Source organism: Gambusia affinis, linkage group LG05, assembly GCF_019740435.1.
Source record: "Gambusia affinis linkage group LG05, SWU_Gaff_1.0, whole genome shotgun sequence".
NCBI lineage: Eukaryota > Metazoa > Chordata > Actinopteri > Cyprinodontiformes > Poeciliidae > Gambusia > Gambusia affinis.
Genome location: NC_057872.1, coordinates 29,385,269 through 29,397,967, shown reverse-complemented (window position 1 = coordinate 29,397,967; position 12,699 = coordinate 29,385,269). Strand labels below are relative to the sequence as shown.

The window sequence follows — 12,699 nt, the reverse complement described above, 5'->3', positions numbered from 1 at the left end:
AGTTCTCGTTCCAGACAGCCAACCTGCTGAGTGAGACCAGAGAAAGGCTTTGATCTTGTCCGAATGTTTCCATCTACAAGGAATCCACTTCTAACCTTGAGGAGAGAGATGTTAGATGAGCAGGAGGAAGAATGGAGGGATGAAGGTGTGTGTGTGTGTGTGCGTGCGTGCGTGCGTCTACGTGTGTGTGTGTGTGTGTGTGTGTGTGTGACAGAGGAGCCACAGAGATGAAAGGGGGAGAGTATTCTCACCTATCAGATCATTCACCCAGCAATCGCACGGCGCGTCCCGGGTTCCCCATTGCTCACCCAAAGCGTCCACACGGCGTCACTGTTGCTGCGCTGCAAGCGCCTTGAATCCGCCCCCAACTCCACCACACAGGAAACAAGGTTACAGCCCAAGAGATGTCACTTCCGAAACACCCACTCCCGCTCGCTTGCTCGCACTCGCTCCCTTACGCCCCCAGCCTATTGCCATGACAACCGAGAAAAGAATAGAATATAAGTAAAAGTGTTAAAGAGACAGAGGGATCAGAAAGAACAGGGAATAAAAGAGGAATGAGAGAGACCAAGAGTGGGGAAAGATGGAGGGAAAAGAGTGGACTGACAAAAAGGTGAATGAGTGGGCGGGGAAAAGGGATGGATTAACGAGGAGAGAGAGAGAGAGAGAGAAAGAGGATGAGAGCGAAAGGAGGCATGTGGTGGGATGTCATCCGGGGAAAGGGGAGAGGGAAGAGAAAGAGCTGCGGATGGTGTGAGGACAAACACGGAAGAATGAAGTGATGAGAGACAGAGAGAGGGAAAGAGAGTAGGAAGGAATGGAGGAAGGAAAGAGGAGACTTTTTTGGGAATAGGGAGCCCACATCTAGTTCCCATAGCAACACAGCCATCCATGAAAAACTGACTTGTACCTCACTCACTTACTCTCCCTGTCTCTCTATCACTCCCCCTCTCCTTTTTTCTTGCCATCTTTAACTATACACGCGCGTACACACACACATGCGTACACACACACATGCACCATCAGCATAAGTTGGCTGCGTGTGCATGCAGTAATCCAAGCTATGCAACATTGTCAAACACATCAAAAGACACCAAATATACCATCAGGGTGCTGCAACACAAACACTAATCACTGGTTTTACTCCCAATAAGCGTATTCTGGATTCTGTGGAACATTTTTTAGACAACAACGCACATTTTTGACATCAAAGTTATTAGTTGCTGCAGTTGTTCCTCCTGTCCAAGTTGGCAGAGTTAATATTCCTAATGCATCTGCACTGTAAAGGTCTGGTGTATTTTTTTTAGTTAATTAGTTGGGAGTCGCTGAAAAATATGTAATGAAAAGAGCACTCCAAACAATAGCAATGGATCGTGGTAGGCAAAGCTTTCCGTCAAGACTGATGGAGAACTTGCAACCAGGTTACAACATGAACCAGACACACTTTTGAGTTCAAGCTATAAGATCTTGAAAAGTGTGCTTTACGGCAATCTAAAATGCTCTTCATTCAAAGTGAAGAAAAAATGAGGACTAAAGCTACATCCAGTGAAACACAACATACTCTGGTCCTACCCCTTTAAAACAAACATAAATCACCACCACTCCATTATCAGGAGAGACATTTTCACAAGGTGTTTGCAAACCAAACCTAAAAATCATACTGCTGTATTTGTCTTAGAGTGAAAAGGTTTTCTCCTTCAACTCTTCCAAACAAGCTTTTTTTCTAACTGTTCTGTCATGAACTTAAATATTTAGCGTTCCACCTGAAGCCTGTAGAGTTGGGGTGAATTTGATGGGATGCACACTCCAGCTGTTTCAAATCTTTTCACTCATAAATAATCTTTTTTACACATGGGATTCAAATGGAATAATAACTTTATTTCCAGATTGTTTGTTTCTTTAAGGGGTAATATTTGGGTACTTTCCTCTCTGTGGCTCCAACCCCTACCCAATTCAATGTCTACCCAAGAAACAGAGGAATTTAAATTAACTCTGAAGACAAGCTCACAATCTGGACAGAATTATGCCAGAAGGATGCTGATGGCAAAAAATGTTGCAGTTTCAATGGAGTTTCTCTGAAACATTTTAAAGGAAATTCATCCAGATACTTGGGACTTGAATGTCCAGTCAGATTCAATATTTTAATATATATTCCAGGTTTGTCAGATTAAAGATGCATTTAAAAATAACAACCTTTAAGCAGGGTTGCATTAAAATGAGCCAACACTAGTTGAAGCTGCTTTATGCTAAACTGACATGTAGACCATAAATCTGTTGAGGAACATGAAGATAAAGTTCAAAAACCTTAAATATGCTTTTTTTCATCCACATGCATGCTGGAAAAAAGGCTTCAAATTGTGGATTTGTGAATGATGTCCATGAAAATAAAAAGTAATTTTTTCCAGTTCTCTGAAAGGCCTAGAAAATCCTTCTGTAAATAAATCTCCTTTGCTTCTGTTGGTAAAATATCTGAAACTTTCAATGCTCTGTGAATAACGTCGATAAAATAATTGAACTGTGAACACCCAGCAGCTGTGAGAGCCTCCACCACACAGAGATGCAGTGCAGAATACACACTCAGATCGTCAGCTGACAAATGACAAACTGACCTTGAGATTAAAAAAAAGAATCAAAAGGCAATATGTTTATAATCGATGTGGCCACCATCTCGACATGAATCTAAAGCGGTCCAACTTTCAGCACTGACTCCTGGCAGCTTTTTCCCAGATTCCCTCCTCCCCTATCCAAGCCATCTCTCACCTTCTCCTTCAGCCCATCTGCTTCTCAGCTTCCCACAACTTTCCGCTCTCTAGCTCCCTCTGTGGCGCCTCACTTCTGGATGTGACCCTCGCTGTCTCACCTCCCTCTATACATTTCATCCGTCTCTGTTTAACGCCCTCTTCTCTCTGCTGTGTATTTAACAATGGCGCTAACTCTCCCACAATCCCATCTTTTCTTCACTCTTCTTCTCCTTCGCTTCATTCTCTCATTTTTTATCACACTTTGATTTTATTATCAAATCTCAGGTATGTTTTAGCTGTAAATCTGAATATTAAAGCAACTTTCTGACATGAAAATACTTTTAATTGTTCAAATTGTTAAACTTTTATAAGCATTATGATGTTTAGTTGCTATTGTTGGGAGGAAAATTGTTCAACCAGTAACACAAATACTCACAATATGCCCAAACTAAACCCTATTCATGTACAAAATTCAATGCAACATCATTCTAAACAATCACATGTGTGGTAGAGTATTGGGTCACTAAAAAAAGAAAGAATATTGTCTTTAATCTTAGAATTTTAACTCTAATCTCTGAATTCAGCCATTAATCTCACAATTGTGAGATTAAAGTCAGTATTCTTATAAAAAAGAGGATTAAGGCCACGGAAAAAGAAAGAATTCTGACTTTAATCTTTGAATTGTTACTTTATCTCAGAATTCTGTCAATCTATGTCAAACATTCGTAGAAATGTGTGAGATGTTGTTAATAATGTGGTTATTTTCATGCCTCTTCCTCATCAGGATTTGTAACCCTGGATTTTATACACAACGTAAGCCTGTCCCAAATTTACTTGGTGTATTTGAGCTTTAAGACTAGATGTGCCTGATGGTGCATAAACAATGTAAACATTTGTAATTCTTAGAAAAAAGTCATAATTCAGATAAAAAGTTTAGGGATTATTCTGGCTTTGTTTTGTTTTGGTTTTTTTCAGTGGCCCCTAATCCTCTTCTGTGGGAATAAGGTGAATAAAATGTTGAAATATTCTCTTTAGATTTTGCAGCCAAAAAAATAATAATAGTGAAGAGTTTATCTTATCCCAACTCGTAGCATAAATCATAGATTCAGCAGTTCTGAAAAACACAACATAAAAACCAATGGAACATTTTATAGGTGACTTTTTAGTGAGGAACAAAAACATGGAAAGAGCAAAGTTCATGGCTAGTTATGCTTGGTGTCGACTGGATGTGCTGCCCCCAAATGGCCAGTAAACGAATGTGTAATGTGGTCCAAACAGTACAAGTGAATGACGGGAACAGCTTGAGGCCATTCAGGCTCTGGCTGATAGCAACGTTGGCCTATTACACCTGTAGAGTAGCTGCTCTTTCACTCTAAAGCTCCCACTCACTTACACTCACTCCCACAATTCTCTTCAGCTCCCTCATTCTCTGTTTTCCCTTCACTTACCTAACGTCTTTAATGCTCTCACTCTGGCTGTGTGCCTCTATCACAGCATTCCTACACAGTCTGACAAAGCATGGAAGTTGTTTTTCTGATATTTTCACAGTTATTATATATGGATTTACAGAAAGAGGGGTTTTTTTCTTAAAAAATGTCATTTTCTAAATTAATCTAGAAAGAAAAATCTTTCTGATGTATTTCTGATTGAAAATACATCTAGTGATCATTTTAGCTCCTACTGAGCATTTTGCAACTTTATTTAAAATGCAAACCAATTATCATGTTTTATATGATGCATGTTTGTGAAGTTTTGAGTCATATGCAACTTTTCCTAACATAATTTGAAAAATGAACATTATGCTGAGCTAAAGAACAGCAGGAAGTGTGTCAGACGTCATCAACTCCCGTTGGATGTGAGGATTCAATTCAATTCAATTCAAATCAATCCAAAGACTGTAGAGATAAAAAAAAATAGAACAAAAAGAAAAAAAAGAGAAAGAAAATAACAGTCATAATGTCTATGAGAAAAAGAACTACATGAATTACATGATTGTAGATTTTCATTATATTTTCAGATGAGACATTAATAATTGGTAATTGTAATTGGTTGACTGATCAATAAAAAATAAAGCTTACAATTATGTCTTCCTGTAAAAAAATTAAATAGCCCCCTTTTATATATATATATATATATATTTTCCCACCAGGGGGTCTTTTGTGGGCTCCAGTGTCCCCCACATGACAGCAGGCCAACAGGAAAGGGAGAGAGAGAGGGGGAAGACACGCAGCAAACATCGCCGGGTCCGGGAATCGAACCTGCGACGGCCGCGCCGAAGACCAAAGGCCTCCAAATGTGGGTCGCGCCGCCCCCCACCCCACCACAGCACGCCCAGTAGCCCCCTTATATTAACCTTGTTACAAAAAACAGCAACAACTCTGATGAAAAGATTCTCAGTATTCTTATTTTTTATTTATTTAATTTTTTAACAAAATCACAATGTCTGTGACACTCTCATTGGTGCTACAGCATCTCAGGCTCTAAAAGCTGCATAATTTGTGGACATCAAGGGCAACAACACTACATCCGACTGGCAAAAACACGATACTGACGCACAGAGTGTGAATCCATGGTACTTAGAAATATAAAACACGACTCAGTATTGTGTCTGAACAATGCTGTGTTGTGGGATAAACAGATTTTATTAAGGCTACTTTTCTGTATCAAACATGTTTTTCTATTGCTCTGATGTAATACAGTTTAAAATATCATGTTTTTATTAACTGTTAGCAGGAAATCATTGCAATTAACAGAAATAACGGCTTTCAAACCTCCATCTGTGTGCAATTAAAACTATATAATGTGTTTCACTTAGCGATAAAGTTAGTGAAATGAATGTATTGAATGGGTCTGTACTTTATAATATGTGAAGAATTTTGGAAACCAAAACCCAACTCACTGAAGTCTGTAGTTGCAATACAACATAATGTGGTAAAGTTCAAAGGGTTTCGCTACTTTTCATATTATTATCATTTTACTGCTGAATCATAACTCAGGTCCAGTTTTACCACAAATGTATTCCCTCTCTTATTCTCTACTATGAACTCCCTTGTGGACTATCGCTTCCACTTTGACTTTGGAGTCCTCTTGCATTTTGCTCTAAACAATCTGGCAGACTACAGGAGGAGAACCAGGTTACTCTGCAAGTCCCGTTTCACTCAGGGTGTTAATAAATAAACACTGTGGGGAAGAAATGAGACAGTGGACATCCCTCTGTGAGCTCCGGCTTCATTCAGAGCTGCAGGCCTGCCTCTTTTTACTCGGCTTTGAAAGTGCTAATGTACTGAGAGGCAACAGAGCTCTGACTGTAAATGTTAGCCTTCACTAAGACTGATTTATACAGTCATACTGCAAAGTATTAGCAGCTTTTTAAAAGTTTAAACCTGGTTTCTGTTCTCTTAAAGAGTGTGGTGCTCTGTGGGGTTTATTACTAATTTTATCTTGGAAAAAAATGAAGCCTTTCTTGCTTACATATCTATTTCAGAGTCTGAAGAATATCCATTAAGATAAATCAATGCCTGTACTTTACAGAGGTAGAGTGCATAATTTATTTCACAGGTGCAGCAAGAGTGACAGAATCCGTTTTATCTTGCTGCTGACCTCTGCAGGTGCCGTGGAGCGCAGAGCAGAGATTGGGCAAGCAGAAATATTGATGTCAGGGAGAGGTTAACAGTTGCCCCTGTCCTCCAGTAAAAGTGCTGCTGCTTCTGTTCAACCTCTCCCCTAATTTCACTGACCATTTACACAGACGGGGCCCCTGCATTGGACAGGAGTAACGCAGTAGTGTAAACTAATATGTGATCTCCTGCCACCCACAACTGAATTTTTAGTTTCAGCATTATCAAAAGTTGCTTTGGTGTAACTCTCGCAGAACATACGCTGCATTAACATTATATCTATTATAGTTGCTTTACTGTACTTTACTTTAATACAACTTTTTCTTCTTAAAGTCGATTCTTCAACTTCATTACAGCAGAGAGAATCCTTAGAGAGAGCAAAGAATCTCTTTTTATCACTTGCCCAAATTAAAGGGAACTATTCCATCATTTTGCATAAAGCTATTGCATATAGTTTCCTGCTTCTTTTTGGGATGTACGGTCTACAAATAATTATGGAAAATTTTAAAGAGAAAATATCTGATATTATTTAGAATTTCTAGTGTTTGCATTGGCTTCTTATAGTCTGCATCTACATAAGATATGAGGTGGACTAAATGCTTTCTCAGGAGGAGTTTCCTACTTGTTCCCCTGAAAGAAAGACTCTGGGCACTTGCTGTTAAGATTAATTTTCACAGCTGGCTTGGGAAGAAAAAGCAGCTGGAGAGAAGAAGACATGGGGAACTCTGCTTATGCTGCTGTAGGTTGAATGAATAAATCTGAGCCAGGATCTGCAGACAGGGAGCCGAATCAAACCAATGCAATCCACGAGTAACAACAGAGCTATAAAGGCAAGTGGATATCATAAAACGTGACACAAATCTCATCTCATGTGATCAGAGTAATGGAACTAAGACAATAAAACAGAAGATAAATATTATCCAATGTTTATGTTTATCGAGCTCACCATTAGCATCAGCAGCATACTGTCAGCTGTTCTTATTGGGCTCAGTTTACACAAAAAAGACAGATTAAAGATTACATTTTCAAAAAGTTACACTGCAGATTAAGTGTTAAAATATCAAATTCTATTTCCATCACTTAATAAAGACACAGTATTCAGTTTAAAATAGGGAAATATTTTAGATTTCCAGTATATATTATGATGCTGTCGTACGTATAGCACATGTACAGTAACATCTGATATTGCTTAATGCTTTGTGGTAGTGAGCTCCATTCATGCTTTTCTCTAGGCATCACTGTTTTACATTCTGACAGAGTGAAACAAAGTACATAAACAGAAAATATACAGAAATATAAAACACTACTCAATGTTTCATCTAAGCAATAACAAGCTAGTTATCTTGTGCTAAACAAAACAACTACAATAAAATTCATGCCTCAAAGTGTATGTGAGGCATATAATATTTGCAAAATACAAGATCATTTTGTGCAACAGGCACAAAAACAAATCACTTTGTCAAAATGATTTGTACAACAATGTGCTCTTACATCAGAGTGTCCAGCTCCAGTCCTGCCAGTTTCAGATATCTCTGCTCCAACACGGCTGATTCATGGTCCAACTATCTCCTCAACATTTAAAAGGACTTAACATCACAAATTCAACATTTGAAGACAACAGAGACTGTGAAACAGAGAAGATTTTATTTTACTTTATAAAAATGCATAAAAATCTAGTACGTATTTAAAAATGGATGTTTGTTTGACATGATTTCTAAATACAAACACTGAAACTAAACTAACTGTGTATGTCCCATTTTTCATCTTCCAGTTTATTGAACATATTTAGAAAAGCTGTGCTCAGCTTTACAGTTTCTGGACCACAACAATGTCAGCAAGAAGTGCAAGTCACTCTTCTGGTGACCTGACCTCCGGGTGTTTTTGTTTCTGTCTTTTGCGTCACCCCGCTGACTGAAAGCGGGCCGAGCCAAGACATCCCTAAGAGATAAAGAACAATTATAGTCATTTGTCCTCAATCCAGAGATAGACTGGGAACTGTGTCATTGTCCTATTATCCAAAGGGTTGTCATTAAAACGTCTCACTCATGACACACCTTGAGTCATGATGCATCAGCACAGGATCACAAAAGGCTGACAAACAGAGATGGATATGAGTTTTAGTTGCATCTAGCAAATGGAAATTTGAAAACGTATTTATTAAATAACTAGAAGTCCAATGCTAAATGCAGCTGCTGAAAAAGTTAGATATTAGCTGCAGAAGACAAAAAGTACTGAAGTAACTCCATAACAAGACAGGACAGCAACACTTCATCATCATAGCTACTCACAGAGCATTTTTAAGTCAAAACAAATCTAATCGGCATCTAAAACTGCCATTAAAGGATAGGCTGAAATAAGACTGGACAGGGAAAAGGTAGGGTTCTCTGGCCCTTTGAAATACGATTTGTGAGGAAGAGCTTTAAATGGTTTATGGTGTCCATTTCTCCAAATATATGTGCCTTTTTGCTAGAAACATTTTGCAGGCAAAAAAACAAAAAGCAAAGAACACCATAGTTACAAATAGCTTTACTGACATGCAAAAACAAAACTTACAGAAAATATATTAGGAATTTGTCAAAGCTTCCATTTTCAGAGAATATCTGCCCAGGGTGAACCCCGCCTCTCACCCGAAATGTCTCGCTGGAGGGTCAGCACCCCTCCCGACCCCACCAGGGACAATGGATGGATGGATGGATGGATCCTAAAGGTTAAATTTCCCAAATGCCTTGAACCTTTTCCAACAATAAACCAACTATGCATGAAAACTTCATTGATTACAGATTTTGCACATTACATTCTCGGTCGATTCTGACTTTGGCTCTTTAATGTATGTAATGTAATGTAACTTCTTCTGTCTGTGCTCAAATATCCTCAGATATCTCGAAGAGGTGTTCAGAGAGCAACACAAAAAAGAGCTGATATGTCATTACAGTAGATTTGATGTTTTCAAAGCAAAGTACTCAAAATGAGTGACTGTCATCTGGTTAAAACGCCAGATTTCTACCTTGTAATATGATGGTATTTTTTAGAGGCAAAACCATAAAACATACAAACCTGCAATAATCTGGCTGCATGAATTTACACAACCTCAAAGTAATACTTTAAATCAGCTTTTAAATCAACTAATTTTCAGCATTTTGTCTTCTTGAATTCAAATCTGCCTTCCATTGTAGTGAACCTGTGAAATAAAGTTTAACTACGGCTGATAGGATAATCCGCCTGACATTTTCTCATTTGATAAACAGCGACTGGCAATAAAGCTATGGGGTGTGGTTGGTAAAGTTGCACAGTCAAAAATTAACAACAATTTTCTGGTTATATGAGGAAAGAAAACAGGGTGTTCATTGATAGAAATCTGATTTTCACCACATTATTAATTAATTCCTTATAAATGTCACAGTTTCAAACTATTTAAAAATCTAAATATTTAGCTCCAAACTGAATATATAGTTAGTGAGCTAAATATTTAATTAGAAATATGTAGGCACATATTTAGCTTTGCCAATTATTTAGTATTTAGTTCATAGACTACATGCTTAACTTGCTAATTAAATATTTAGTTTAGAAACTAAATGTTGCTTGATAACTAAATATTTAGTTTATAGGCAATATAATTACTTTACTAATTAAATATTTACAAACTAAATATTCAACTCACTAACTAAATATTTACTTTATAAGCAACATGTTTAGTTTGCAAACTAAATATTTAGTTTGGAACTTACTATTTTGCTAGCTAACTAAATGTTTATCTTGTAAATTAAATAGTTAGCTTGCTAATTGAATGCTAAGTTTGAAATGGTAGCATTTATAAATGAATAATATGGTGAAAATATGAAGTTGGAAAATGGGCCCTCTTTCTTTTTTGGCTTATGACAGAATAAGTTATCCAAATTATTGCTGTTCATTTTTGACACCAACTTCTCTAAGACCAAAGAGGTGATTGTTCACTTCAGAGGGAGGAAGTCTGACCTGCAGCTTGTCACCATTAGTGTGGAATGTGTGATGAAGGTCAGCTGTAAGTTTCTTGGTGTGAACATGGATGCTAACACCAAGGTTATTGTGAAAAAGGCTCAGCAGATGAATGCTGCTCTAGCGAGAGTGTGCTGACTCACTGCATATGTGTATAATTCACAACCTGCACCATGGCACAGAAGAAGGCACTAGAGAGTAATCAAGACCGCCCAGAAGATGATCTGCCACGCTCTTCTCTCCCTGAAGGACCTCTTCAGAACTCGCTGTCTCCACAGAGAACGCAGCGTTCTGAGGAACCGTCCAGGACTGATTGTGTTTAAGCTGCTGTCCTCGGGTCGCAGATACTGAGTGCCGAGGTCACGGACTATTAGACTCAGGGGCAGTTTTTACAATAGTGCTATAACTCTAATCAATACCCCACTTCTTTGAAGTGAGCCATGTGCAATATGAAAGTGCAGTTTTTATTTTTCTGATTTATGTCTGTGCTTTATTTTATTCTGTGCATACTTTTTGTTAAAGCATTTCTCTATGCATCACCATACTAGTGGCAGGTGACAAATTTTGTGGTACTGCTACACATTGCATTATGTAAAATGATAATAAAGATTTATCCTATCTTATTCACCAGTAAATGAAGAAAATATGGTATGATACGGACCAGAGGTGCAGAATGTAGGGAATACGCAACTATTGGTCAAAATTAGATGATGGCATTGACAAGCGGGTCCTACATTTTTCTTTTTTTTTCTTCAACATTACACAATCTCAGCCTTCTTAACTGAAGTATCTCACATTAAGGCTGATTGGTGGAAAATTATTTTGGGGAAAAAACATATCAGTTGGCAGCGGAAAAAACTGATGAGAATGACTAAAAAGTTTATGATCCTCCTCCATAAGTAATAAAGGTGAGTGAGGTAAGTGTGATAAAATCATAATTCTATAGATGTCTCATAGTACATAGTGTTATTTCCCATGCCTACACATGAGAATATATGTTGCATCAGGATTAGTTTTTATTAAGGTTTATTCTTAAATGATATGTTTGTTTTGGTAAATTACCAATTCTTATTTAGTCACCTTCTTTGTGTCTTACAATCCCAATTAACACTATAGCAGCAGATTAAAATAAATGTAAGTGTTTTAGAAATTCTTCTTTCAAAATTTAACACATCTTTTAGCTAAAAAGCATTCCTCCTTGAGAGAACAGTCCACATTAGTTTTTCAAAAATAAGACATGTTTAAAAAACCCTTAAGATGTCTGATTTTATGTTTTAACTCCATTTGGTTGTTTAAACTTCAGTACTGGACCAAGAAAACGACATCAGGACTGTAACTGAAAGGTAAAAATACCCTGATAAAGCTGTAGTTCCTATTTACAGAAAAATTTAAAAGCACAGATGATAAGATTTTTAGCTTAAAAATACATGTGTGGGCTTCCAATAAGCTGCAGACCATCAGCACGTCATGGCTCTTTCCACCTGGTCCATCTCTTAGCTGAATGAGCAGCCAGCATTTCCTCGCTGGTGGAGAGATAAGGGCTGTTCAGCATGCGCCTCGTGGGCCAGCTCTGAAGACTGAATTAATTCCTCTAAAATTCAATCCTGTAAGTTGAAATATCAACAGTCAAGATAAAATCTGGACTTATTACTATATGTGTGGTCCAACTGATTCAAGTGAGCGCTTGCTGAGTGTTTAAGTTTTATTTTAATCAGCCTTTGGAGCTTTATGCTGAAAAAAACTCTGATAATGGTATTTATTTCAGAAACTTTATCTTTTAACAGTTTTTTCTGCTTTGTGTGGTTCTAACACAGCTGGAGTTTTTACTGCTTTCTACAGTTGTCTGAATACCAAAAAGAACGGTTATGCTGTTAAGCACACACTAACTTTACCAGGAGCTAATCTTCAATCAGGAAACATACACAATAATTTGAGTGTAGGAAAAACTATTGAATTTCTGTGAATAAATGTACATTTTCAATGTAATTAAACATGAATTTATGTTTCTGTGGGGCAAGAACACAATGTAACATCCAGTTAGACAGATGTGATATTCATGGGTCAGGGAAGGGCTGTTCACCTAAATATCTTCAGAGCCATAATTTAAAACTTTGGGTAACTGGAACTGCAACAAACACAGATGGATGAAGACACCATCTTCAGACATCTAACAGTTATTTGGGAGGCACGGCTAGAAAGAAAACACCTTTTTGTCACATCATCAGAAAGGAAAGCGTGAGAAGTTTGCTGAATACTGCTGTGCCTTTAACTGGGACTGTATGGTTTGGTTCAATCAGATTAAGAATGAGTAATCCAAGTGAATCTGGTATGAATAAAATGATAAATTGTTGTAAAAGCATTTGATGCCC

At 37.6% G+C, this 12,699-nt stretch overlaps 1 protein-coding gene across 9 annotated transcripts in view; it reads right to left on the bottom strand.

The window, feature by feature from the left end:
- The window catches only part of syngap1b (synaptic Ras GTPase activating protein 1b), a 169,844-nt gene that overhangs the window by 134,789 nt on the left and 22,356 nt on the right, over positions 1 to 12,699 (bottom strand). The window contains exon 2 of one of the 9 annotated variants that reach the window (XM_044115812.1): positions 252 to 467. The exons of the other annotated variants lie outside the window; for them this stretch is intronic. The gene's annotated coding sequence lies outside the window, so the exon portion shown is untranslated. The remainder of the gene's footprint in view (positions 1 to 251; positions 468 to 12,699) is intronic. 9 annotated transcript variants of the gene reach the window in all.